Genomic DNA, 26,484 nt, shown 5'->3' with positions numbered 1-26,484 from the left:
AGAGATAAGCCCTGAAAGTTAGATAAGATGAGCAAGGATTTACTGGCTCCTGTAAAATATATGTCAACATTAAAATGTCTTTCTTCATACCACTGACTCTGAATGTGATCCATATTGCATTGCTGCTGAGTGACCAAGTGGATGGCCCTGCTTCACAGATGAATAGTCTGGTCAGAAACCATATCCCCAGTTTCATTAATTTGAAGAAAAAAAAAAGCCTGGCCAGGGAAGGCACTGAGAGTGAGCTCAAAAACCAAAACCCTCATCCATCATACTAATTGGGTTAGAATATTAGCCTTTATTTGAGATTTGAAATCCATTTCCTCCTGAATATAGGTAATTTGCCTAACAGCTCAGGCACTACACAGTGCCTTTACACAGGTAAATCTTGACAATGCTCTCTGCTCCTGGTTCGTATTTTCTGTACTACACCAAGAGAATGCAGCACTTAAAATAGTTACAAGAACTGACTGCTCCTGGAGGGCATTTCTGTGCACATATCTTCCCCCTTTCCAAAACTTTTGTCAGGAAGGATTCTTATGAGGATTTTTAATTCACAAAAAACACTCAGTGCTGACTAATGCTTGCCAATTAAGTCAGCCCATTGAATCAACAGTTTCCTGTTACCTGTTCCTTCAGGTAGAACAGTGGCTGATACCCCTGCCCTTTCCCAGGCTTCTGTGCAGGGACCTTTCCTGCCTGAAAACAGTGGGGACACCTGTTTTCTGAGCTCGGAAGGCCAGCACCTGAAATCCTAGGAATGGGCCTGCTATTGAGTAAAGGGTGCTTGATAAGGCAGCCACTGTGATAGGCAGCGGAAATTTGATGATGAAAGGAGATGCCTAATAGATTAATCTGGTGTGATTTGCCAAAACACAGGGTTTTCTGGAAGATTATCCACACTCGCAATAGGAAGCCCTTTGTTTGGTAAAAGTCCCCACTTATCATGGTATTCTTTATCTCAACAAGAAACATAATGGTTTACTTGTTTACATGCATGGCAGATATATTCAGAGCTGGGCTTAGGAACTGTGAACTCCTTTTCATTTGAAATGCTTCCAGCAGGCAGGTTATTAGCTGAGGGGGAACAAGCAGTTGGACACACATAAAATTTAAATCTGCCTTGCTTAGATTGGCAAAAATGAATGTTATTTCATCCACTGGGAAAATGTTTTACTTCCTGCTCAGATACTTTTGGAAGAAAATCACAAGCTCATTTGTAGCCATCATATATGTATGTATATATTTTTTTAGAGTTAAGTGGTATGTCTACAGAAACGTATTTGTTACTTTATACCAGTTATTTTCCACTAATATTAATTATTTTATTAGCTTGTCTTTACTTCTTCAATTTTGCTTTGCTTACTATAAAATGTGACTGATGGTTTTACATTATTTATACTGAATGTGTGGCTGGAATCTAGCCCTTGATGTACCTTGGATAGAACTGCTTTGGTTTCTGGAACTGATTTCTAAATACCTTACACATCCGGAACTGCAGAACTACCAAAACACTGTGTTCTTGAACTCTGAAAATAAACAAAAACTGCCATGTTAGAAAACTGCTTTATTAAAGCCTTTTTTAGCAATCTTATGTCCCCAAAGTCTTTCACAGTGTGCAGTGTTAAGCTTGCTGGCTACACAATGCACATGCTGTACAAAGAATGCATGTTTCATTAAAGGAACTGAAGCACGGGAGTCTCACGGATTTGTTTTCCTGTGCTCCCCAGCGTAGTGCACTGTGTGTACCACATAGGATTTAAATTCACTGCAGAGGCAGCCAGTTTCCAAATCACACTAAGTACAGGGCGGGGGGGTCACTTCAAAGAGAACTAAAAGAAAGAGAAGGCAAGTATGCAAACTGCTCACCCTGATGAGGATAAGTTATGTGGACCTACCTGCAGCCAGCACAAGTGTGAGGAAGGAACAGAAATTGCAAAGATGAGCAAAATGGATCTGGAAATCTGATAAAGCCACCAAAATAATAGATGTGCAAAGATTTGTCTGTCTAGACCAGTGGACAGCTACAAATGGGGGTTAGTGCCTCATGCAAATGGATACAGTGCAATGAAACATTACAATGGAGTAATGTTTGGCATAGATTTTATTTTACTTATAGGACATATTTTATGGTTTATGAAGATATTGGAAGTCTAATTCTTTTTCTTCTTCCATGTTCATAGTTTACATTACTTATTTTGTAATGTATTTTGTGCTCAGGCACACATTGTACTTTTTTTCTGTCTGCTCCAAACTTTCCTATAGCTGAAACTGCTTAAAGCCAAGTCCTGCAATTCAGCCTAGTCAGTGCACAGCTAAAACTGAGGAGTGCAGGGAAGGCCTTCAGAATTTGTTTGAAGAAAGTGTGAAATCATCACAATCCTTGCAAAATTTGTTCTTTGGGCTCATGGTGTCAATACATTGTCCATAAAAAAGCCTTCAGAAAAACCAACTGTCTAATGTCATTTCCCTCTGTGAAGTTTTGCACTATTTTCACTGAAGTGTCTGAATAAAGTCACAATATGTAATATAACAGCATCTTCTGTCCACAATCAATGGGATGCTTTCAGAGGAAAGCTCTCAGCCAAGCGAGTGCAAGCCATACTGAACTGTGGCAGTACAGACAAAAAATAACTTTTAATGTGTTTCTTGGCACTTAGTTCTTTCTTCACATTTATTAAAACAATTGCTTCCAGTACTTTCTATATTTTTTTATTTAATGACTAAAACATTCTAAATCATTCTGGTGATTAAAACATTCTAGTAAAGTTGAGATGATTAAACATTTTAGCCTATTAAAGCATGTACTTCAACTAAAACATGAAAATACCTTTCATTATGGTAAGTATGGTCAGCCTTATTTTTTACACCTCTCCCTCATCTTGAACTATTCAGTGGAGGCTTCTAAAAGGTTCCTTAATTATTTTTTTTTCCACAGGATGGGGGTATTGTTTTTTGTTGGTGTTTTTTTTTTTTTAATTGGTTGGTTTGTTTGTTGGTTTGGTGTTTTTGTTTTGTTTTAGTAAATGCACCACCCTCATTTGTTTGTTATTAAAAGTTTATGGTTACATCACCCAACACTAAAAATAGAATATTTCCTTTTGTATAGATAGTAAAAACATTTCATCTGACTAGGAGTTCTCCTAAAAAGTACCTTCTGTGTTAGTCAAGTTTCTGCAAGCGTAGTCATAGACAGTCTATGGCTTTGTAACCCAGCCCCAGGGATAAAATTTGCCTGGTGGTGTTAGCATGTACTCAGTTAGAAGATAACTTCATGTAACTTCTGTCTTGTTATGGTCATGCCGGCAGAAAAAGTGTCAGTCTACATGCCAAGTCACCTGTGGAAACACATGGTTCCTTGAGAAAAGGAAATACAATGCTCAACTGAGGAAGTGCTGCTGCACCATTCTAGAACACTGCACTCCTGAGGAATCTGCAGCAGTGCTACAGGTCAGAGCAGATGTGAATTTTTGAACAAACCTCCTGGTTGTTCCCACTCACTACACTTTGGTTCCCAGCACAGAAGTGGTCTAAGAGCACATTCCACAAACATGTATTGGATGAAACTAAGCCAGATGTGCTCCAGGACTGGACCTAACTCACTCCAATAGGTAGCACAGGTCCCAGATCCAGTCACAAGCTAGACTAAAGCAAACCCCCTCTGACACGCCTGGTCCTTGGGATCAACAGATTTGCTTCCCTGATCTGCTCATACCAGCCTGTACTACCCACTACTGTACACAAAATCTGTGACCAGCATTAATTTTGCCATATGGAAGGATGTCTCTGTGAATGAAAACCCAGCAGTGGATTTCAGAGCAGGTTAAGATCTCCTGGCACAAAGAGAAGCACTGCATCCTGAACACGGTGGTTTGCTGAGAGTCAAGGCTTCAGCTGAAGCAAAATATCTTAGTAGATGCACGGAAGAAGTCCTGACAGTCCTACAGTCCTGACTGCCCAAATAAAAAAACTGTTTCAAATCACAGCCCTGTGTTGTTGTGAATGTCCATCACAGGAAAATATCCTAAGGATGCATGAAAGAAAATTACACATATATAACGATAAGGTGGCAAGTGATGGCCCATCTCTGGAGAGTAACACAGGCCCTTCAGTATTTCTGTTTGCCATTAGAGAGGGCCAAGACAGACCTTTGCTGCTGAATCTCAAGGACTACTTTTTTGCTTTGTTGCCCCAGTTAGGTCTAGTAAAAGATACCAGCTCTGCTTGCAAGCCTTGACTTGGTTGTAAACTTAGATCATCCAAGCTACAACAACAAGAGGACAAACTCCACATAGTGCAAATGTAATTTGCAGGGTCAGCATGAAACTGATCCTGCCTCTTGGATGAAGAGAGAGCTATATATGTTGTGTCACATCCACAGAGCTGCCAGCACCTGCTAAGAATCTTCAACACAAACTGAAGCCAAAGTGAGCTGAGGTCACGCCTCAGGCATGCCAGGATGGATGAAGTCATTGTGTTCAGCCACTCTGGCTAAATGCAGTGGTGATGTATAGATATCACACACCCACAGTCCTCTGCCCATCCTGTTCCAGTTGTCCTTGGTCCTGCATGATGGAGGATATGCAGGAAAGATAGCCTCTTGGCTATACGGAGGAGCTACAAAACTGATTTCTACAACATTAGATTAGGTACAAACATAATAAACACACCCAGAATTTAGGCCATCATATTTTCAAGGTTTTCCAGAGGATATTTAATATGGCTTAAATTAATCTTTGAAACAAGTGGGTGAGGCATATAGTATAATATTAATTTAGTTCTACTGACATCCCTAATGGAAAGACAAATGTTGTAGAAATCTTTACTAAACAGAAGAATGACTTTGGCATGTCAGCTCTCCATCACTGCATCTGAGGAAACAAAACATTTATTGTTTCCAGGTCTCTGAGATCTTAAAAAAAAAAAAAAGTCTTTGATTTATTTTTGGCAGCTGAAAATAAGAGTTTTCAATTCAGACAAAAGAATTCTTGTTTCTGGTGCTCATCCAAAAAATTAAATACAAAATAAAAAGTAATATACTTCTGTCTGTACCTTAATACCAATGAAGTGTGTGCTCTAATTTTCTACTCCTCTTGAATCACAATCTTTGTTCATGGATAGATTTGTCTTCTTTTGCTCAGCTCATCTTCACTGAATCACAAGAACACATGATGTGTGACATCTCTTCGCTCTGTCATTTGGCTGCACACATCCAGGAATTGACACTGTAGCTGAAGGTCATCAGACCTACAAAATTAGTATGGTCTTCACACAGAAACTCACACTCTTTCCTGTTAGAGGGACAGCTTCTATTTTGCTGTTTGGTGCCTAGCACACCACAGAAGTAAATGCAGCTGTTTAATTTTGGAGCCAGTAGACAGTTCCCGTGAGCAGCAGCAAAATGACAACTGTTAGACTTATGCTGTCTGCTTGTCCCCTCCATGTGTTTACTTTCTTAGCCCTGGCCTCTGCACCCTGCCCATGGTTCATCACAGTCTGCAAAACTTGATGGAAGTATGCTCAGTTCTTCTCTGGAGAGGAGTCACCATCCTACTGTCAGCCTTGCAAGGCTCTTCACTTAAATCCAAACCACCAGTGGAGAGAGATCCCTCCCTCTCTTCTCTATCCTCCTGCACATCACACATGGCAGAAGGATCTTGCTTGTCCTCTGCCAGTTCAAACAAAGGCTGGTCAGGAGGAATGAGCACTGCCATTGCCATCCTTTTCTACCACACAAAGGATGATAGTTTATAGTAATTTACAATAACACAGCTTTGGAAAATATATATTGGAGGGGAAAGTGTTGTTTTAAGAACTACACAGAAATTCCAACATTCAACTAAGACAAATGCAGTCAAATTTTAGTGGTAAAATATTTAAATCCCTGCATATTTGACAGATTACCATGTGAATGATAATGATTTGTTGTAAATGTCACCATAGCAGCTACACATAAATATATATAGTCTAGTCTGACTTCAGAATAAAGTAAGCTTTATCTTTATTACCTGGTACACCACCAAGAATAGAAGTATCCCCTTTGTGTTGTGGAGATACGAGACCCAAAGTTTGCCCTATTTTTTCTTTTACTTAAATAGTGAGAAAATTGCAATGTAAGCTAGCCAGAAAATTTTGGCAATTGCATGTTGGAGAGACTTAAGGGGTGAAATATGAGAATTACAGAGACAAAAATGAAGGATGTTGTCAAGAACAGAAATTTAGACTTGGTAGCCACCCTCGTGGAGATGATAAAAAAAAAAGTTATGAAAATGAATTAAGTTTCCAAGGAGTGAGTTAGAAAAGGAGAAAGGAAGCAATGGAAGAAGAAAGCCTTGAGACACCATGAGAGGAAGAGGAGAGGCAGTAAGTGAAAAGAGTAGAGGAAAGAGGAAGTAGAGTGGCTCCAGAAGCATTAGGAAATCAGAGTTGGGAGCAACTCATATGTCTGAAGGAGTGACCACAGAAGATCAGGGATGGAGAAGCAGCAAGAGAAATCCCCTTGAGGAACATGAAAACACTCCAGGAAAGCTGGTGTGGAAAAAGGCGTATAAAGGGCAGTCCCTGAGACAGGGAATGAAGAGGAGACAGAAAATGACAGAGCCCATGAGGGAACCTCTCAGTCCTCTCTGCACGTGGCCATGCCACCTCTGGCCCAGTCTGGGAGGAGATGTGATGGCAAATTGTATGGCTGTTAAGGCAGCTGAGGATCTTAATTTCCTTCTCTCACAGAGACACTTTGTTGCTTTAGGTCCATCTTGAGGGGGACATAAACCTTTTCTTATATTGTTGTGGATGTTTATCTCGTGCTCAGAGCAGAGTCAGAAGAAGCTCCTTTTCCACTTAGGCTCTCTACCCCAAACACCTGAAGGCATTTAAGAGTAGTGACTAAGATGGGGGTCAGGTCTCTCCAGCTCCCACACAGCCAGCAGAACAAAAGATTCCTCCAGGCAGCAAGTCAGGACTCCCAGCACAAATGTCTCTTGACTTCCCTCTGGCCTGTATAGAGGAGCTGAGGATTCCAGCCCCCTGAAGGTTAGAGATCCACCACCAACTCTCCCAAGTCAGCTTCAGATTTCTTATACTGAAGTCAAAAGCTATAGGCAAAAAGTAGTTAAAAGCTTAACCTTGTATGTCTACCAGGACTCCTCTTTTCCCTTTTTACTCTTTTTGAACATGTCATTTCTCAAACACTTTTCACTTGGATACAAAATGGTGATACATCTAGTGCTTCTAAATTTGAAAATACTTAAAACACATATACAAAATAATAGGAAGCTAACTTTAGTAACTTAAATAAAGCTAACATAAGTATTTTGTGGTGTTAAGCTTAGCATATTGTTCTTTTAAAAAAAGCTAACACTGTGCACATTGGTGGAAAAATATCATAGATCCTGTTTCAATTAAACTACTTCATTGAAAAAGCCATAGCATGAAGATTGAATGCTAGTATTTATTGAAAGTGATAAATTATCCAAGGATTATACTTTATAAACATGAGATTCAATGTCTAGGAAAGAATGTAATAACTACCTTAGGTATATTTAAGAAACAAGCTGTTCCATGAGTAGTTAACAGAGCCTGAGCCCCTGTATGTTTGTGTCTTATATCCTCTGCAGCTTCCTCCTGTATTAACCCTATTCACCTCTCACATCCCCACCTGATAATCCCTTTTGGCAAGAGAGGGAACAGCCTGAAGCTGTCCCAGAGCCCTGGGTGAGCTGGCTGAAGCGTGGCCATGAATGTTTGCATGCACCCAGGCATTACCAGGCAGAAGCAAAGCTGACTCTGCCGAACAGGGGCCAAGCTACCTGGAAGAACAAATACCCATTTTCTCTGCTATCCAACCACAAATTTTCATGGCAGTTATTGGAACTTAATGATGTTTGGGATTTCTCCTCCTTTCTCAAATGTGGTTGAAATTGGCCTGAATTTTTCTGGGGAGATGAAGGGGTAGTAGGAGGGAGAGAGTGAGAGAAAACTGGGCTAAAAATAACAATGTTTGGATTTTTCCAGGCCATTTATTCTGAAATATTAGAAAATGAAATACGTAAAGTAATACCTTTCTTCCCCCCAACTAAAAACACACAGTACCAGATACAAATTTATTATTTTTGTTTTGATCTAGGAATACTTTTTCATATACAATGACATCTGCATTTTCTTCAATTCAGATTACACATAATTTGAGGTCTGTATTTTTCAACTTCTGAAAGGATGGACAGCATTTAGAAAGTCGTTTGGACAGTGGGGGAAGACCACTGTCCAGTGTGTGGAATATTATGGATATAAGCCCACAGCTGTGTGAGGAGCACATTGATAGAAACACATCTGTTTACATCAGCTGAGAATCCATAATTTATCTGAAACAGTATGTTTCCCAAGACTGCCTAAATTATTTAGATTTAATACTTGATTACATGGTTATTTTAATAATAAAAAGCCTGCTGTCTTCAGCAGTCTTGTCTAATTCATACTCTAGGTTCCACAACTCTTACTGATTCTATGTCTTTACAAACTAAAGGGACTCTTTTTAATAGTCTGTGCCATGATGCTCACATTACTCATCAGTGAAGCTAGTTACAATTTTGGGGAGTTAAAAGTCTTTATTTAAAGTAACCAGGCTCAAAGGCTGGTGCATGGGCATAACTGACAGTAGTAGGGCTTGGAATGAAATTGAAGTCCTATATACCAATGCCAAAACCAAGATAGAGTAGGCTTCAGGACAGCCCTGACTGCTTTTGATGTTCTGATGCCACAAATAAACATCAATGACTGTTTGTGAGAATATTACCTTCCCTCGAGTTCATACTTTCACACTAGTTTCAATTTGGCTACTGCCTCTCCATTATCAATCTGTGCTCTCTTTCCCATGCCTGCCTCCATGGCTCTGACTGAATGTTACACACCATGCATCAGCATGCCGTGGATGAGATGCAGATGCATTCAGCAAAGGTTTTGAGCTTCTGTATGTTGTAATTTATAGTTTTCACAAGTTTCATTTTAAAGGAAGAGATTTACCCCCATACACATTTATCTCTGTCTTTCCTCTTACCACACCACCTCCTGTATTTCTTTACTTTGTTCTTCTGATTTAGTATCTGTCTATCGTTTTGCTGTCCTTGTGTCCTTACAGAATGCCACCATTTTATACATTTAGATGTCGATGGTGCAAAAAAAAGCAAAAGAAAATGGATCAGTATAAACATTGGCTTTGCAGAGACCTGTAATGGGCAAATGGCCAAGGAAACTCTGCTGCAACGAGAAAGAAAGCAAAGCCAAAACTTTTAACTTTCACTGCCTTCAGTACACATCAGTCTAATGTTCATTTCATCAGGAAAAATATGGATGACTTAGAAATCTAATTACATTGACCTTCAGGGGTGTTTTTTACTTGCTGTCACTCCAAAGTCAGTAATACAAACTCTCAAAATATGATCTTAGTGCCCATAGTCCCTTGCTCTCACTTCTAAAAACTAATGACAGTGCATCTGTCCATAGTCCAGGTCTCAAGACGCCAAACTTTTATTCTCTTTTTTGTTCCCACAGGAATGTTGCTGGACACATGGATGGAATTGAGAGTTTTCTTCAGATCAGCTTTTTGCGTATGCACTGTTTCACACTGAAAAAAGTTAAGAATCACATGTATGGAGAACGAACAACTTTATAGGGAAATAATGGCTTTGTCTGTTCTTGATTTCTTACATATTTGGTTGCTTTCTGAATATATCATATGGATTATTGTACTCCAAATGCACTTTGGTGTAGACATCTACCAACACAGTAATCAGTAGTGTTTACATTACAATCAGACTTGACTCATGCCTGTAAATTCATCCCCCATTTTTGTATTTACACACAGATTTTCTCCCCACTTTTCCCCCCAGCAGACCACATAAAATGTAAGGAATGGTTCATAAAATCTAAACTCAAATCTGCAAAAGTTGCAAAATATCAGGATAAGGCTGCTGCTTAAGGTAGAAAAATAACTAGGATTACAAGGTGGTCACCTGTGGACCAACGCTGGAGGAAGATCCGAGATACTCTCAATGTATTTTAGCACCAGAAACAGAAAGAAATTTGAATGGTGACCCTCAAGCACCCCACACCTCAGTCTAGATTGTGAATCACCCAAGATAAGATGGCTTTTAAGAATGGCAAAAGAGAGCAAGCATCCACTGACACAACATTTTACATAGTGGGTAAAATTATTTCAGGCAAAAGTAAGGCTTGAAGGTGCAGCTTTGGGAGCTGCATTCCAAATCTCATTCAGCTGTATTTCAACGTGTGGAAATGACAACAGCAACTGTTGCTCTCTGTGGACAGGTTTTCTCTTGAGATTCTTACAAAAGATAGGAGATTTTGAATAGCAATTTTCCATGAAATTTGGGTGAAGAAAAAAAGGATCAGAGACAAGCAACAAGATCAACATTATTTCAGGTACAGACACCATTTGAAGCAGTGAAATTGCCTGTCCCTAGTCCTGCCACAGTACCTGTGGCTGGTGTAGAGAACTGAATGTCAAATGGATTGAAAACTGTGGAAAACCCTCATACACTTCCCAGTCTATCTGGATGGCCATGTGGCTTGACCCACAGTAGAGCAGTGTATGAAAAAGCCTACACCATTGGAAGCAAAAATCGTCTCCTGATTAGATGGAAAGCACTAGGAAGCAAAATCGTCAGGCAAAGATCACAGGTGTTCACAGGAACATAAATTCAATGAAAATTACCCAGAGGTTGAATTTAATTGGCAATCACAGCACTGTTTTGTCAGGTCTAATACTGACTCACCACGCTAAAAATCTAAATGCAACGGTACAGCAAAATAATAATAAAAAAATATATATGTGGTCAGGAAAAACATCAACAAAACCTCACAAAGAAATATATCTGGCATAAAAGTCCTAAAATAAACACTCTGCCAAATACTTTTTGGCAAGGACAAGTTTCCATTTAAGTTTGTAACATGACAAAAAAAAATTGTATAAACTATTATTTGTTTTCTGTGTAAACTTTGCCTGTATGAAAGGTACGATGCTTTTTCTTTATTATCCTTTTAAATTGGTGAAGTTTAGATTTTGGTCCACTCTGAAATGATCCTGAAACATACTCTGCACCAGAAGAATTGTGGATTAACAGTAAGTATAAAGAGTTTAATATCACAAATGTCACCAAATGATAATTAATTTATGCAAAATGCCATAATAAATGCACATCGTAAGATTGCAGTGTTGTGGTAAATACATTTCTTTAAAAATTAACACTCATGCAGCAGATTATCTTTTTTTCTGTATTCTTTAAATGTCCTGACTTCAAATTTCAAAATGCTTTTCTATGTCAATGACAATCTTAATAAACTACAATTAGTTCCACAAGGCACTTTCTGATGCACAAGCCCCTGGCTTGATTGCGGTGAATGGTGGGTATTTCCTGTGTTTAAGTCCACATATGGATTGAGTAAGGCAGTGGCAGAGAGACTACTGTTTTCCTTCACTACATCTTCATTTCTTTTTCAGAGGGTAAGCCTTTTTTGTTTTTCCTGGCTCTGTTGTCAAAACATTGACCAGAGTTTTGGCTCACGGTATTGGAATACGAGGCCAAAACAATCCTCTGAAAACCAGTGTGGCAAAATGTATTTTAAATCTATACATTCACCATTCAACCATGGGAGTAACCACGCCCACTGCCCCACTCTGTGGTTTAAAAACAACATGGGTTTGCCCCCAGAACGGTTTGATTTATTTGACAAGCTTTTTCAAGCTGGGTATATCAACATTTAAACTGTTTTGAGGCTTGGCTTCCTACATCACATGTACAGCAAGTATTAAAACACACTCTAATCATTTTCTACCTCTATTAAACTAGACAAGGTGAATGCATTGTGCATTCTGCAAGATTTCTTTGAAGACCTGTCAGTCTCTCCAAAGGCAGATAAGCTAAAGTGATTTTTAATTTTTTTTCTCTGAAACTTACAACTGGGACTTTTCAAATATTACCTTTATTACATCCTTTTTGGAAAATACATTGTTATTATTAATATGTAGACCTAATTACTGTTTCTGACATGCTAAAGTCCAGTGCAAAACAGTAAAAGATGACACATTATAGAGAGTTCTTCATAAAATGTAGCAGAACGTACAAGTACACTGTAGGAGTACAAAATATTTTTATGCATTATTGCATTATTAGAGCAATTCTCTTTCCTCAGGGGTAACAAGGAATACAAACAAAAACTTGGATGTAAAAATGAAATCAGGACAAGACCAATTTTGCACACATGACTGGGAAAATAGAAGCACAGAGATGGTGGGTGGTAGATTAAATAATCTATCCAAAGAGAATCAGATATTCTGAGTACTGGGGTGCAATTCCCCTGAACCAGAATCCCGGTATAATTTACTCCCAGATTTCTTTGTTCCGTTTTTTGTGGTGGGTGCCATATCACTGAACCGGGCCGCTGTTGGTGCTGCTCGCATGGACCTGATCTATGTAAGAGCCACACAGAGAAATATATTCACAGACATGCAGCAATAAGCCTAAATGTAAGGTAAAGTGGTGGCTCTACCTCGAACCACCTATAAATGACCCGTGCGACACTTGAACCAAATTTTAAATATCCTGCCGGAATTTACTCCCAAACGGCACGGCGGGAAGGAAGGAGCAGGCCAGGAAGCGCTTCTCGCCGCTAAACCGAACATAAACTTCACAGCCAAACCTGCCCCGTGTGTGCGTGCTGCGGAAAGCTTTGCAGGGGCTGGCGGGGGAATACAGATGTGTGCGAATGCAGCGACACGCCTTGCGGCTCCTCGGCCGCCCTCCCTCAGCGCAGGGCTCCCCGGCCCGGCTCCGGCCGAGGGCAGCGCGCCGGGAAGCGCCGGCCCTAATTGAAAGAAAAGCAAAAGCAATTAGCCCGGGGGGAGGGCACTCCGCTTGATTGGCCGCTGCTGATGGATGTCCCTCCGCCCCCGGAGGCCGCCGCGGCCCCAGCCCGGCCCCGGCACACCTCGGGCCCCCGGAGCGGCGGAGCGGGCGGCGCGGCCCGGCCCGGTCCCGCCCGGGGATCCTCGCTCCTCTCTGCGCGCAAACTCCCTCCCCCAGCGCGCCCGTCTGCTCCTCCTGCTGCGGGTTCCCGACAGCCTTCCTCACGAAAACCGTGAAAACCCAGGCTGGACTTTAGTGGCTTAAAATACAGACCTAAAAAAAAAAAAAAAAACCAAACCCACAACAACGTTAAGCAGCATTTCAACAAACCCTATAAACCCGAGATGCAAGAGGGCTAGAGAGAATAGAAAGGGGGAAGGAAGGACGGAAAGCTGAAAGTATCAGCGGGAATAGCAAATAGCTTAGTTTTCACTCCAGACACCATGACTTGTTTTACGATTAGTGATCTGTTTAAAGATTTGTCCTGGAAGTACTTGATATTGGGTTACAAAAGGTTACGTTAATTGCATTAAGCCATAATGACCCATGAAGCACTGCAGAGGCTTGGAGAAATCACGTTTCTCCCATAAAGAAAAAAGGTACTAAATAAAAATAAAATAAAATAATGAAATCACAGCAGGGCGGCGGGGCGGGACTCCCGGCGGAGGCAGCAGGGCGGTGGGCTCCAGCCGCGGCCCCGGAGCCCCCCGGTGCCCTCGCCCCGCCGGCGCTGCCCCGGCCGGAGGGCGTGTGCCGGCCCCGGGCGCAGCCGCCGGCCGTACGGACCGGAATTAAATGTGTCTACCGACAATCTATAGTCTCGCTCGCCGGGGCAGAGCAGACAAACAAAATCGTCATTCCAAATGAAAAGAAAACACTATTTCTTAGAAGTGTTTAGGAGGGTGCGCAGCAGGGCATATTTTCTTTCTTACTGGCAAGAGTTTGTAACTGGATCCCTTAACATTACTGAGAACATGAAAACATGAAACAAAAGTATTGATCCAAGAATTCGCCGAAGAAAAGTATCCAAATACACACTGGTTTATTTGAATTTTTTTTAAGGTTACATCAGATGTTTACGTGGGAAGTCCAAGCTTGAGAAACAGCCCCTCCGTGCCTCATTCAAACATACGGGGAGGAAAGTGTCGTTTGTGTTGTTAAATTTACATTACGTTCCCTTTAATTGCATCAGCTGCTAGACAGATCTAGGAATAATGGCATTTAAGAGGAAAATAGCAATCAAGTCTGCAGCATAATGGAGGAATCTAATTAATTTAACTTTGCAGTCTTCCATAATGGCTGCACTTTATCACTTCCACAGATGGAGCTTGGAGGAATTAACAATGCTGTTTATCCCAGCAGACATCTCTGACTGTGGTTAGCCAATGGCAGATTTCCCACTTAAAGATGCATTTCTTCACTTGAGGGAAACCAACCCGAGCCCTGGCAATAGCTGTTGAAACTTGCTATTACTATATGTGTGTGGGATATTGAAAACCTGAGAAAATGCACAGTATGTGTCTCTTTATGGTCTCATCAAGTGACGCTGGAAGAAGACAGGGTGTTTCCTTGCTTACCAGAGCCAAGGTTTTTCCAGTACCATTTCGGTTTCTCTCCCCTTTTTTCCCCCTTCACTATATTTTTTTTCTTTACAATGTATCCTGAAAATCTTTTTTTTTTCCCTTTAAAAAAGTCAGTACGTGTCTTTTTCTAGACGTGTAGAATTCAACCCCTCTCCTAGATGATTTGCAATGTTTACAGGCTTTTCATGCCTGAGAAACCTGAGTAGACCTGAGGTAAGCACTCCTCCACACACAAAAGACAGTAAAAACCGGATTACTTGAACAAGTTGATTGTTTATTATTTCAGGAAACAATGCATTTTCCACGCTGCCATATTCTAGGGTGCACACACACTCAAACCCTCTAGTCACCCGTGGGTGTCAGAGGAGAATCGAAGGGAGAGATATGCAGTCATACCAACTTAGGTATGACCCACAGCACTTAAATGCTCTACACCATTACCCGCATAGCTGGGCTATTAAAAAGTGTTGTTTGGCACCTTTGAGAGCGGTATTTGTTACCCCAGCAGCAGGGAGCTGGGGAGTCAGCCACAGCAGTGAAGCAGTGAACCAGATGAGCACACCGTTGACACCGCTGTCTCTACCCGCTCTGTACAAAGAAGAACATTTTGTGGGGACTTGGAGCCAAGGATGGTTCTGCATTCTATCTGCATTCTATGTGCTTATGTATTCGAGGCGGATCTTAAACTGTATTGCTTTTTTTTTTTTTTTTTTTTGTTGTTGTTGTTGTTGTTAAGGCTTATTGGCATCCGGAGTTTATTGTTGCTGTTGATTTGGGGGAGGGAGTGAGGCGGGGCGGAAAAGGGAGGGCTTGCGCGCTTCCAAGTGCCTGGCAAGCAAAACTCCCATCCTTGAACTTAGACCTTACCACTGTCCAAAATGACAATTTCGTACTGTTCTTACACCCTGGCAGGGAAAGCGTCTTTTCCATCCCTCGTTTGTACGCAGCAGTGTCCAATAGAAACCAGCTCATGCACGGAAAAAATGCAGGGCTGCTGGTAAAATTCATACAGCTCTCAGTTTTTATAAAGTAAAGATGAATGGCAGCCCAGAAGCCACCTGGGCTGCTTGCGCCGTGTTATTTAGGAAGGCAGGTTTGGCTCCAAACCTGAATTTGTTAATCTGGCAGGTACCTCCACCAGCAGTGACAATGAGTATCTAAGTCATACTGCCATTTCTCTCCTTGTCAGAGTAAGTCCCCTGCTGCTGAGAGCATGGAGGGGAGAAGCGCCTGCCTTTCACCCCAGCCAGGAGAGCTCCCATCTCAGGGCTCCGACAGGCAGGTGCGGCAGGGACAGTGCCGGGATCTGCGCCGTGACGCCCAGCTCATGAGGGGATAGTGATGCCGCTTCGCCAACCCGTCTGAAGTCCAGGGCACCGGCCATCTGAAAATAACCTGGCACATCTATGTGTCTATACTTCCACGGGGAATAGAAAAAAAAAATTAAAAGGAATATAAAGATGAACGGGCACAGGAAGTAGCGCGGGGGATCTCAGGCTCCGGCTGGCGCATGGCTTAACTCTGAGCGAGGGCAAAGCGTGAGGTGCAGCTGCGTGGAAATCAGCTACACCAGAGAAAGGAAAAGAAAACAAACAAACAAACAGCAGCCAAAACTCGGGGCGGGAAAAGATACTAGAGGCGGCCGCACGGTGGATCCGCAGAGGCACGCAGGCAGGGCAGCGCCGGGAGCCGGCTGCACCTGCTCTGCCCGCGGCCCCCGCAGACCCGCCGGGCCCCGTGGGTGCCCGCAGGCTGCCGGGGCTCCTGGGGTGCTGGTGAGCCGAGGTGGAGCCCTGCGGTCTCCCGGGGCCAGGGTGGGGATGCTGCCGGGTGACCATCACCCGCGGTCGCTGCGGGTGGTTAAGTTTGGCTTATGATGTAGGATAACGCCGCTGTGGGACCGTGACGCTCTGCAAATCCCGCCCGTGCTCCAGCCCCCTCTTACTCTGCAGTCATATATATTTCCAGTGATACTGATTTCACTGAAAATAAAGTTGATTTTTTTTTTTTAACCGGCAAAGTGTAGCTGTTAAAAAGAACACATATCCCAGCGGGAAGCTCTCCCGCATGCTGCGGGATCCCACTGTCCCCTCGGAGGTCGGGAGGGCCCCCGTGTCCCGCACAGGGCGGTGGGCGGGAGAGGAGCGGCCGAGGCGGGAGCAGAGCAGGGAGCGTGGCCGCTCCTCCCCTCGGCTCGGGGAGATTCGCTAGGGAATCCAGCAGGACTTTCCTGTTTACCCGGCCCCAGTGGCCCCCGCTGGTGCTACCTCTGCTGCCGGCGCCCCAGGGCGGAGAACAGAGGAGCGGGAGCACGGGGAGATTCTGGCGGCTGCGGTCAGCGAGAGATGGGAAGGCTGCAAGGCTAGCTGCTCTGTAGCTGGGACCTGGGCTGTTCTTGCCCTGCTCAGCCAGGGAGCAGAGCTCTGTGCAGAGGCAGCAGCATCCTCCCCCTTCCTTGCCTGAACAGTCGGAGGCCAAACCTCCGTGGCGTTCCCGCAGAGCTGACCTGCAGCTGGGTCATCAGGGCCGGAGCAGAAGTTCTGACGCGCCCCCCGGTATCACACCCCCGCCCTCCTCACTCATCCCCCGCAGCTCAGGCTGCCTTCGGCTCCACTCGCAGCGCAAGCCGCTGCTGCAAGGGCCGGGGCAGGGCCGGGCCGGGCCCAGGTCGGGCGCGGAGCTGCGAACGCCTCCCCCGGCGCTTCCCGCCGCCGAGAGCGCTCCGTCCGGAGTTTGAAACCGGGAGATCACGTAAATCTTAAAATCTCCTATGAAAATTAATAAAAACACACGAAATCCTAGACAGTCCATAGCAACTGATTTTTATCTACCGTTTTACGCGCTTCATTATCCACCTAAATATAACCACCCGTGATTTAATGTAGTTCACGGAGACCACAGGCATTTTTGGCTTCTCTTAGCCTTTTTATTCTAGCGTTGGCAGTGGCCTGACTTCAGCCTTCTCTCAACATCTGACTGTGTCTGGGAGTTGGGATAAGACCAAGGAACAAGAAACAGACTGCATTCGATGTGTTTGTCTCGGTGTCACTTCCAACCAACTTGGGGAACCCCAAGCGCTTCAAACTCTGTTTTTTTTCGGTAACTGTCCCCGTGCCTTCGTTTTCTGCCACCGTTATGTCCCGACGGCAGTTTCTCTGGAAGCTGGAGACCCCGGTCGGGCTTGCTGGAGGCGGGGGTTGGCTTTAATCAGCGTAGTCAGAGAACGAGAATCAGGTGTGGATTTGTTTCAGGGCATGTTTGCATCAATCAGTATTTTCGTTACAATCTTGTCAACAGTTTTAATTCAAAGCGTATGCGAAAGCCGAAGAAACTGAGCCATACAAAGGAAAGAGATATTTTTAGAAAAATATCGTTAAACAAATTGGCATGGATGAAATATTCTGACGGTACAAGAGGCTAACATTTTTTTTCTTAGCTTTATCAACAACGAGGCGGCTCGATGCTGTGTGGCAGGGCGGTCTGTAATTTTGGCGAGCTTCGACCGTGGCCTGCCAATCCATAGGAGCGCATCCTCTCCTCCTGAACTTTTCCCTGTCCGTCTGTGCCAGGCGCAGACAGAGCCCCGCGCTTGGCCCAGCACCAGGAGCGGCGGTGCGGGCACAGAGGTGGCGAGCGGGGTCACAGCGGCAGCCCTGGCCCGCACCCCCTTCCCTCCCCGCGCCCCAGTGCAGCTCCCCGGGGACCCGCGGCAGCACCACCCCGATGCTGCGGGCAGGGAGGGGTGGGAGCTCTCATCCACTGCCCGGGCTTTGCGCGGCGGGCGGCGGAGAGCTCGTACGCGGCTTTGCGGGGGCAGCCGGTGCCAGGCGCGGCTCTCCGCCAGGCGCATCTCCCGCGGAGCCAGGGCCGAGCCAGCCGCCCCACAGCCCCGCCCGGGAGGTTAAACTCACCGGGTTAAAGGCTAACCCCACCGAGAAGCGCTCCTACCTGCGCTGTATTTTTGGCTTAGCTATTTGCGTGGGGATGGGGGGCCCGGCTGCGCGGACGCCCTGCGCGCGTCTGGCCGGCTCTTTTCGCTCCCGCTCTCCGGCATCCCCAGCTCACTTTTCACATCAAATAGGCCATTAACTTTTGATCCTGCCTGTTACATTCCAGGTTTCCCAGTGATGTTTCCTGCACACTGAGCCCCCCCCCCCTCCGCCCCCCCCACCCCTTCTCTTCCACTTTGCATTTAAACACGACCCGGTAGATCTGAATTTTTGTCGAAAATGTAATTTTGAACACATGCACTCATTCGTCTCTTCGCGCTTCGCCTCATACCGAAGTCCCTTTCGTAGGAGGGACCTAACTTTTTAGATGCCCCAGAAGAGCGTTGAAATTTTGGCTTGCTTACATCTTTCAGCGACCGAGCCAGAACGAGACCTATTAAAGCACCGACTAATGCCTGCAAAGACAATATCCATAACTTCAAAGTCCTTACGCGACTATTGGCAATGGCTGCGCTCAAGCGCAGCAAAGAGCCAAAGGGGTCAGTGGGACATTCTCTACTCCCATTTAGAACGTTATTAAGCGGGAGCAGTGACTCAGGCTTCAGCCGAATAGATTTTGCGGTTTTTCTCCCCCATATGATCTAGTTTCCTCTCTTAGCTGTAAGAAACCACTGGAGTGACCGAATAGTGACGAACAGTTGAAGGAGCATCTCTTGGGTGCCACAGGAGGTCACCTCAGCGAAACAGGGCTCGGTCCGTGGTGGGTGGAAGGGGATGATTTCACGCATGGTTGCTCCGCAGTCCCTGCCCACCGTCCGGCTTCCCCCAAACCTCGCTGCGGGGGACCGAGGCGGCAGCGCCTCCGGGTGCGCTCCTCCAGGTCCTTCGGAGCACCATTCAAGGGCTCCACGTCCCTACAGCCTGGAAAGTCCCACCAAACAGCCAGGGAGGGGAGTGTTCAAAGCACTGCAAAGCTCAGCATCCCCTGCCCGGCTCCGCGCTTCCCCGGGCCCGTGGAGGCGGAGCGGGGCGGGCGGCGAGCGCGGCGCGGCTGGGGCAGCTGCGGCGGGAGGCACCGCTTCCCCCTGCTCCTGGTCTGCTCCGAGCACGTTTGCACTGTCGAATTTCATCGTGGGAAAATATTTGCTTAAAATTCACCGTTTCGTTAAATTTTTTGACAAAAAATTCTCTTTCTAGAGTATTTCCAGACGTGTGTTCAGAAGGAACTTGAGCAAACTCAGAGATGGTAATTTTAAATTCAAACATTTCTCACCAGATATCATCTAAGGATGATATTTTTTCCTATTAACCTGTCAGAAATGTGTTGCAATGTCTTCATATAATTTTACTCATTAAAAGAATACTTTTTTTTATTTTGTCATCATTACAATAAATATTTGCCTTGAGTTAATATTTTCTTCGAAGACACCTGAACCTCCTGTTACAAACACTATTTTCCTCAGATATACTAAGAAATTTTCTGTATTGAACCTAGTGAGGATACAGGTAATGACAGATTAGCAAGAGTTAACATTGTCAGCAAAAATGATTAAATTTCACCGACCTGCCTCTTGGACTGCTGGGAGTTAAATCGAGTCATAATGTTCTAAAGAAAAACAAAGAATGTGAAAAACGTACAAGTTTCCCAAGACTCCTTTGATTAAACTTCTGTACCTGATAAACTGCGCTTCAAAATTTGTAATAATCACTGCACTTAACTACTTTATAAACGATCTTATATTAAATAATGCACAAGTCCATGTTAGCAGAATATGACATTAAACAAGTGGCTTGTCACTCTGAATGGTTCAGCCCCCCATTAATACCGATGTTAGGTACACAGGTTTCTGATTTCAGGCCTTTACTGCTGGAAAACCTCATCTAGAGTTGTGGAGAGAGCAAGGTAAAGGGTGTCATTTCACTGCACATGGAGTATTCAGTTTTAAGATCTTAATGAGCTAAGGCACAATTAAAATTACCAGACAGTTTAAAATACATTATTTCATCGATAATTTACTCTATAATCTGGGTTTAGCCTGTTATTTCACAGAGTAAAATTCTGTAAATCCATGTATTCATAAATAGTTCAGGGAGTAGTTTCACTAAAACATGTGTCTACATTGTTAGATCTTGGCATCCGAGGTTAATTTTCGGATACTGAAAAAACAGTGCTCAAAAGTCATTGGAAGTCAGAGGGACTTCTCCCACTGACCTGGAGACTGTGGGAAGTTTCTATCTGCAGCGACACAATTAGCAGATTATGAAACTGGAAGACGATCTTATCTGCTCCTCCACACAATGCTAAATGGCTGCTTTTCCCACCTACCTCCATCTTCATTAATTCTAGACAACCACCTATCAGAGAGATAGCGACAAAATAATGTATTACTGGGGGGATGGGGGATGAGCAGCATAGCAGAGGGAAAAATATTTTAAATTATATTTAAATCATCCAATCACATGGAAAATAAAGACATTGGTGGTATTGAAAACATAAGCATCACATATGAAAATGGTTTCTTTTGGGAAGTTAAATAAAGTATAATCAAAAGTTAGAAGATGAGACAGATTAATATTTGAATGAACTATTTGTTATTTGTCTTCTCCTGGGACCTTTTAAAGGAGTTGGTGGAGACCTGTTGTCACATGTGGCTCACCAACACGGCATTATGGATGCCAGTTTGTACTGGATCCCAATAGCATCTGTCTCAGAAATGTTTCCAGGTTCCATTAGAAGACATTAGGCACCATTTGAATATTGTCTTTTTTCATAGTAGTACAAATCTTGCTTTTAATTACATCTACATATGGCCAAGGACAACATCTGATCCTGGAACTGAAAAGCTGAGTTTTATTTGTCCTTCTGTGCATGGATAAGTCAGGTTTATACTCATGGCAGTGCTTTTGTTCTTAATAAAACGCCCGTCAGTGACTGAAGGAATCAAAGTCTGAAAAGACTTTGAGAGACACAAAAGAACATTTACTAACTAAGGAAGTCCCATTTTATACCTCCTTACCAGTATGAAACTTAAGTGAAACATATTGTAGAAATTGAATGTAAGCTTGAGATGCTTCTAGAAAGTTAAACCCCAGTGCTGGGGTTTTTTTAAACTCATCAGGGCAAGGTAGCAGCAAACCATAGTAGACCTGATCCAGAAAGAAAATGTCATACAGATAGGACACAAAAATGTCCCTGGAAATGAACTCGAATCCCTCAGTCTTTTAAACCACACTGTATTCTTGAATGATGAATTTTGTATTTGGATCCCTTGCTGAAAGAAGTGTAAAGACAGCTCCCTACTGGCAAAATATCTGAGGATGTTACAGAATGCTGTTTATTCCAGCTAGTGTCTGGAATAAATTATGCTCAAGAAATTGGCTCCTGATACTCCTATTTCAGATGAGAATTTGTACAGAGTGCTAAGTCCTAACACTTCTGGCCAAACCATGGGATTCATTAGGATTTGCCATTCATCATACCTGCCAGAAGCTCTCAGATTTGGAGAGGTGCTTGTTTTGAGGAGTGAAAGAATAACAGAAGGGAAACTGTTTACCTTGGCATTACTGTCAGTTCTCAAAGGCACCAGTCTTTCAAATTTCAGGGCTATGAGTTGTCAGACCTAATATGCTTTCTTTTTATTCCTACTGAAATTCATTAGCTACATAAGGAAGACCCACACCAGCTTTAGCTGACATTATAGGTCGAATAAACCACTTAACATTTCAGAGGTTTCTATTGCAGATAAGGGGATAAATGGCAGCAGGTGACCTGACAGCTCTTGGGGTGGGAGGGAGTTTTCACAACTGGTTTTTAATCCAGTAGCAACAGCACATGCTTGACAACTCATTAGACTGGACTCTGGGAAGCAGGATGGCAATCTCACTGCTATTCTAAACATTTTGATCTATAAACCATGTTTACCAATTTCCTATTGTGAAGGGTAATTATACTGATTTTTTACTCAGCGCCTAACTATTATATAGGCTTCACTTGGTTCTTCTCACAACATTAACAGCTCAAAACCCTGCAGAAAAGGAAAGCTAACAGAAATACCTCTAAGCCAAATCTAAGAAAATCCACATCACTTACCACCACAATGTCCAGGGCTTCCTGTGGGAAGGACGTCCACTCTTTTAAGTAACTTGAGGGCTCTCATGGTCCTCCTCAGAGCTGTATTGCCAGCATTTTCACATGCCTGTGCAACAATTCTGCTCATGCTGCAGGGGACATTGACATTTTATTCTGAGCTATCCAACACAAAAATAAAGAGCACTTCTGGGGAATTAGATGTGCTCTGGCAGACACCTTCTTAAATATTTTTGGTACATGTATAGTTTTTGAATACTCTCCTACTTGCTCAAAATTACTAAATATATACAAAATACAAATATTTGATTTTTATTTTTACCAGTAAGATGTCTAGGTGAGAAAAGAATTTGGATATACACTTGGATATAGCCCTACATGTGATTTTGAAAAAAGGCTTCATGCCAGAGTGGATAGTCAAACAAAGATCATGAATTTCTGAGGAAACTGCTCTGTGCAAGGTAGAATATGGGCTGCACATGTCCATTCCATAAGTCCAGGACAAAGTATGTTGCAGAGATGAGGTTTTCCATTTTGCTTCTAGAGATTTTTATAGCATGTACTGTTCTCCATTACATATTCCACTGCAAGGCAGCAAGTAGATCTGTGACTTTACCTTTCTTGAGTCTTTCTCACAATCTGCGAACCAAAATTTTTATAGCCTACAGATCACATTCTCAGCTCAGATATGCTACAGCAATTTAATCTGCTTCCCTGCAGTGTAAAAATCCATTATCCCATTGTTGTGGGTCAAGGTGAGTTTTGGCTACTGGATTAAATAGGAATTAAACTCGGTTTTGTACTTTAAAATTATGTAGAAAAAGAAAGAAAATGTTCGAGTAATATAGGTACAATGAAAATTTAAAAAAAATATACATATAAACATCCTGTATTTTTCAAGTCAAAGTACAGCCTAATGGATTCATTTAACTTCAAAAGAATGTGGACTCCATCTCTGTGAGTATTTTGTATATGGCCCCACATGTGACATTTTAATTAACTCTCACTCTTTAATTTACAGGACTGGAGAAGAAACACGTGGAGGAAAAAACCCTTATAATTGTTAAAAAGTTAAAATGGATTCCATGTGATTTGCATCCTTCAGGACAAATATCACTAGATATTCTAGTGATTTAAATGGCATTGTTTGTACATACATAAATGCTTATGGGGACATTATTTCAATTTCTTTCAAGGTAGAGATAGGTTTTTTACCTTCTGAAACTGGCATAAAAGCACACCAAGAGAGCTGGGAAAAGAAAACAGTGGAAGAGTATGTACTGAAGACAAAGAAGTGGAATGGAAGAACTTGAAGCAGTGGCAACTTTTTTTTTTTCTTCTTTTCTGGATTAAGGAAGAAGTAAGGGAGGAGGAGAAGGCCTGGACTGCAGTGTCATATTTACAGCTATAGGTAAAAAACACTCCAGCAGTTCTGCTTGCTTCAGTGTTTGGACCAGGTTGCCAGACTGAGCAGGGCTTTCATCTGTGTTATGATGATGCCTCTGCTATACACCTTATGCAGGGTGTAAATTCATGTCTCCGGGATGAGGAAGCAAAGAGGATGTTCTACCACTGTTCTGCAGTAACTTTTTAACTGAAGCATAAGACATATGGAATCTGACCCATGCTTTCTCTCTTCATGCTTAATGAGGAGGGGTGGATGCGTACAAGCTCGGATTTTAGGGATGGTCCGAAGTCCGCGGGGTCAGGTGCCATATGCCTAGCACAGCTTCTCCCAGAGCAGCATTCCCATGCAGACCTTGACGCCTTGACTCATTCTGTGCCTTCAGGCGATGGCTTTACCCACCATGGTGAGGAGCGGTGTCAGACAGGCCCCTGGGGCCGGGGGATGCTGCCGGCACCTTTCCGACTGCCCACCCTGAGGGCTCGGCGCTGCCAAGACAGCGACGGAGCTTCCAGCTGGGCTCGGGCGTGTAACCTGCAGCCGTCCCTTACCTCCCGCAGCGCTGCAGGAAGCCGGCATTCCTCAGGGCCCATCATTCCCGCGCTAATAACATCTTAATTCTCAGAAATAAAAAAAGAAAAAAAAAAAAAAAAAAAAGAAAATAATGATTCGAAAGCGTGTGTTGGTGGGGCGGCCGTGGGGGGCGGCCAGCGGCGCTCTCGTGTGTGACGGCGGGCCGGCAGCGGCGGCAGCGGGCGGCGCGGCCGGGCAGGCGCGGTGCTGCCGCCGGGCGAGGCGGCGGCGGCGGCAGGAGGCGGAGGAGGCGGTCGAGCCGCTCCAGGGAAGTTTTCTCGCCGCCGCCTCCCCGAAACCCCTCCCCGCCAAGCGCGGCTCCGCGCTCCTCGAAACTTACCGCCGGGCGCCGCTCCTGGGGAGCCGCCGGGCCCGCGCCGCCGCCCCGGAGGCCCCGCGGAGTAAGTGCGCGCCGGGCCGGGCCGGGCCGGGCCGGGCCGGGCCGAGCCGAGCCCCGGCGGCAGCCGAGGGGTGCCGGACACGTGGGGCCGGCGGGAGGCGCCGGCTCAGCCCCGGGGGTTGCGCGGGCGCGCAGCGGAGCGGAGCGGGCTGGCGGCGGGAGGGAAGGAGCGAGGGAGGGGCGAGCCCGCGGGAGCCCGGCGTGCGAGGGGAGGGAGGGGAGGGGAAGGGGCGGCGGAGCGCGGCTCGCCCGGCGCCGCGGGAGCCCCCGTGCCGGCCGGGGCCGCCGGGCGCTGCTGGACGCGGTTGTGTGCCGGAGGGCAGCGGTCTGCGGGCGCTCGGCCGGGTGTGAGCGTGTCCGCCTTCGCCCCGCTCCCCGGGGCTGCCGGCGGTGGGCACGGCTGGTGCCGGGGGAGCGGGGAGCGCGCAGCTCCTCCTCCGACGGACGGGGAAAAGAGACCGATGCCGGGGCACCGACGGCGACCCCGCCGAGCGCGACCGCAGCGGTGTCCGGGAGCCCGCTGGCTGCCTGCCTCCGGCGCGTCGGGGCACGGAGGGATGCTCCGGTGCTCCCCGCTTCGCGCATCCCAGCACCCGGGCAGGAGAGCGCTGAGCAAGGGCAGCAGGGAGGGGGTGCACCCACAGGTGTATCCTGCCTCAGCTCGCTTTCTGGGGTTCTTATGTCTCCCGCCGTCACCTAGGACCTTCAAAGAGATGGATGGATGTGGCTACTTATGAAATGGTTTTGGTCTCTGGTGTTCATCCTGGAGATAAAGCTTTTTTTTTTCAGGAAATACTCTGTTTTTTAAGACTATACTCAAATTGGCAGTTTTTTCTATCACAAAATCAAAGGTCAGAGTTTTTTTCAATTATGAAAATATAGCAGTAGGCTTCCCTCCTTGTTCCCCCCCTCTTTTTTTTCCCCGTTTTAGATTCGTAGGAGCAGTGTTTAAATTGCAAAGAGTGGCTCCCATTGACTTTTACTAGCAAAACACTGTTATTGTTACATATGCTCCAGCAAAATGCAGTATGAACAACAGCACCACACAGTTGCTGCGTTTGAAGACTCACACTTTCCATAATACTTTAAAATAAATATATAGTTAAAAGAAGAGAAAATGATCATTCGGTGCTGTCAGAAGTTCTTTAAAAAGAGTGGTGTGTGGAAAGTCCCTATGAAACAATTTCCAGATTAGAGCTGTTCATTCTCTGCCAAAAGCTGTGTAAGCATGAACTGTAATGAGGGTAGTTGTAGGATCATGGAGTAGGCAGGGAGCAGGTAGTCCAGCTGCAGCAGAAAGAGACAGGAGGGCTATATGTATGGAAATGTCCCTAATTGAGGACTGCAGCTCGTGGAGGTAGCTGGCACATCTTCTGAAGGCTGGTCTAGATACGTTCCTCCCAAACCTTTGTTCTAGCTTGTACACAACTCGTTCTACTGTAGATTTAAGTGTGATGTAAAATGCAAGAATGCATGCTCTTCAACAACCTTTTAAAATGTATGGATTACTCTTTCTGAATGGTTCACCAGTCCTCAAAATTTTAGAAATTATAATAGCATCAATAA

At 44.6% G+C, this 26,484-nt stretch overlaps 1 protein-coding gene across 6 annotated transcripts in view; it reads left to right on the top strand.

The window, feature by feature from the left end:
- Positions 1-24,768: 24,768 nt before the first annotated feature.
- EYA1 (EYA transcriptional coactivator and phosphatase 1) overlaps positions 24,769-26,484 on the top strand; it is a 159,206-nt gene continuing 157,490 nt past the window's right edge. For 3 of the 6 annotated variants that reach the window (XM_064389060.1, XM_064389041.1, XM_064389045.1), the window contains exon 1: positions 24,769-24,919. The gene's annotated coding sequence lies outside the window, so the exon portion shown is untranslated. The remainder of the gene's footprint in view (positions 24,920-26,484) is intronic. The other 3 variants (XM_064389054.1, XM_064389050.1, XM_064389032.1) reach the window with 1 other exon arrangement.

The sequence above is a fragment of the Passer domesticus genome, chromosome 1 (genome assembly GCF_036417665.1).
Source record: "Passer domesticus isolate bPasDom1 chromosome 1, bPasDom1.hap1, whole genome shotgun sequence".
NCBI lineage: Eukaryota > Metazoa > Chordata > Aves > Passeriformes > Passeridae > Passer > Passer domesticus.
This window is presented reverse-complemented; position numbering and strand designations above follow the sequence as displayed.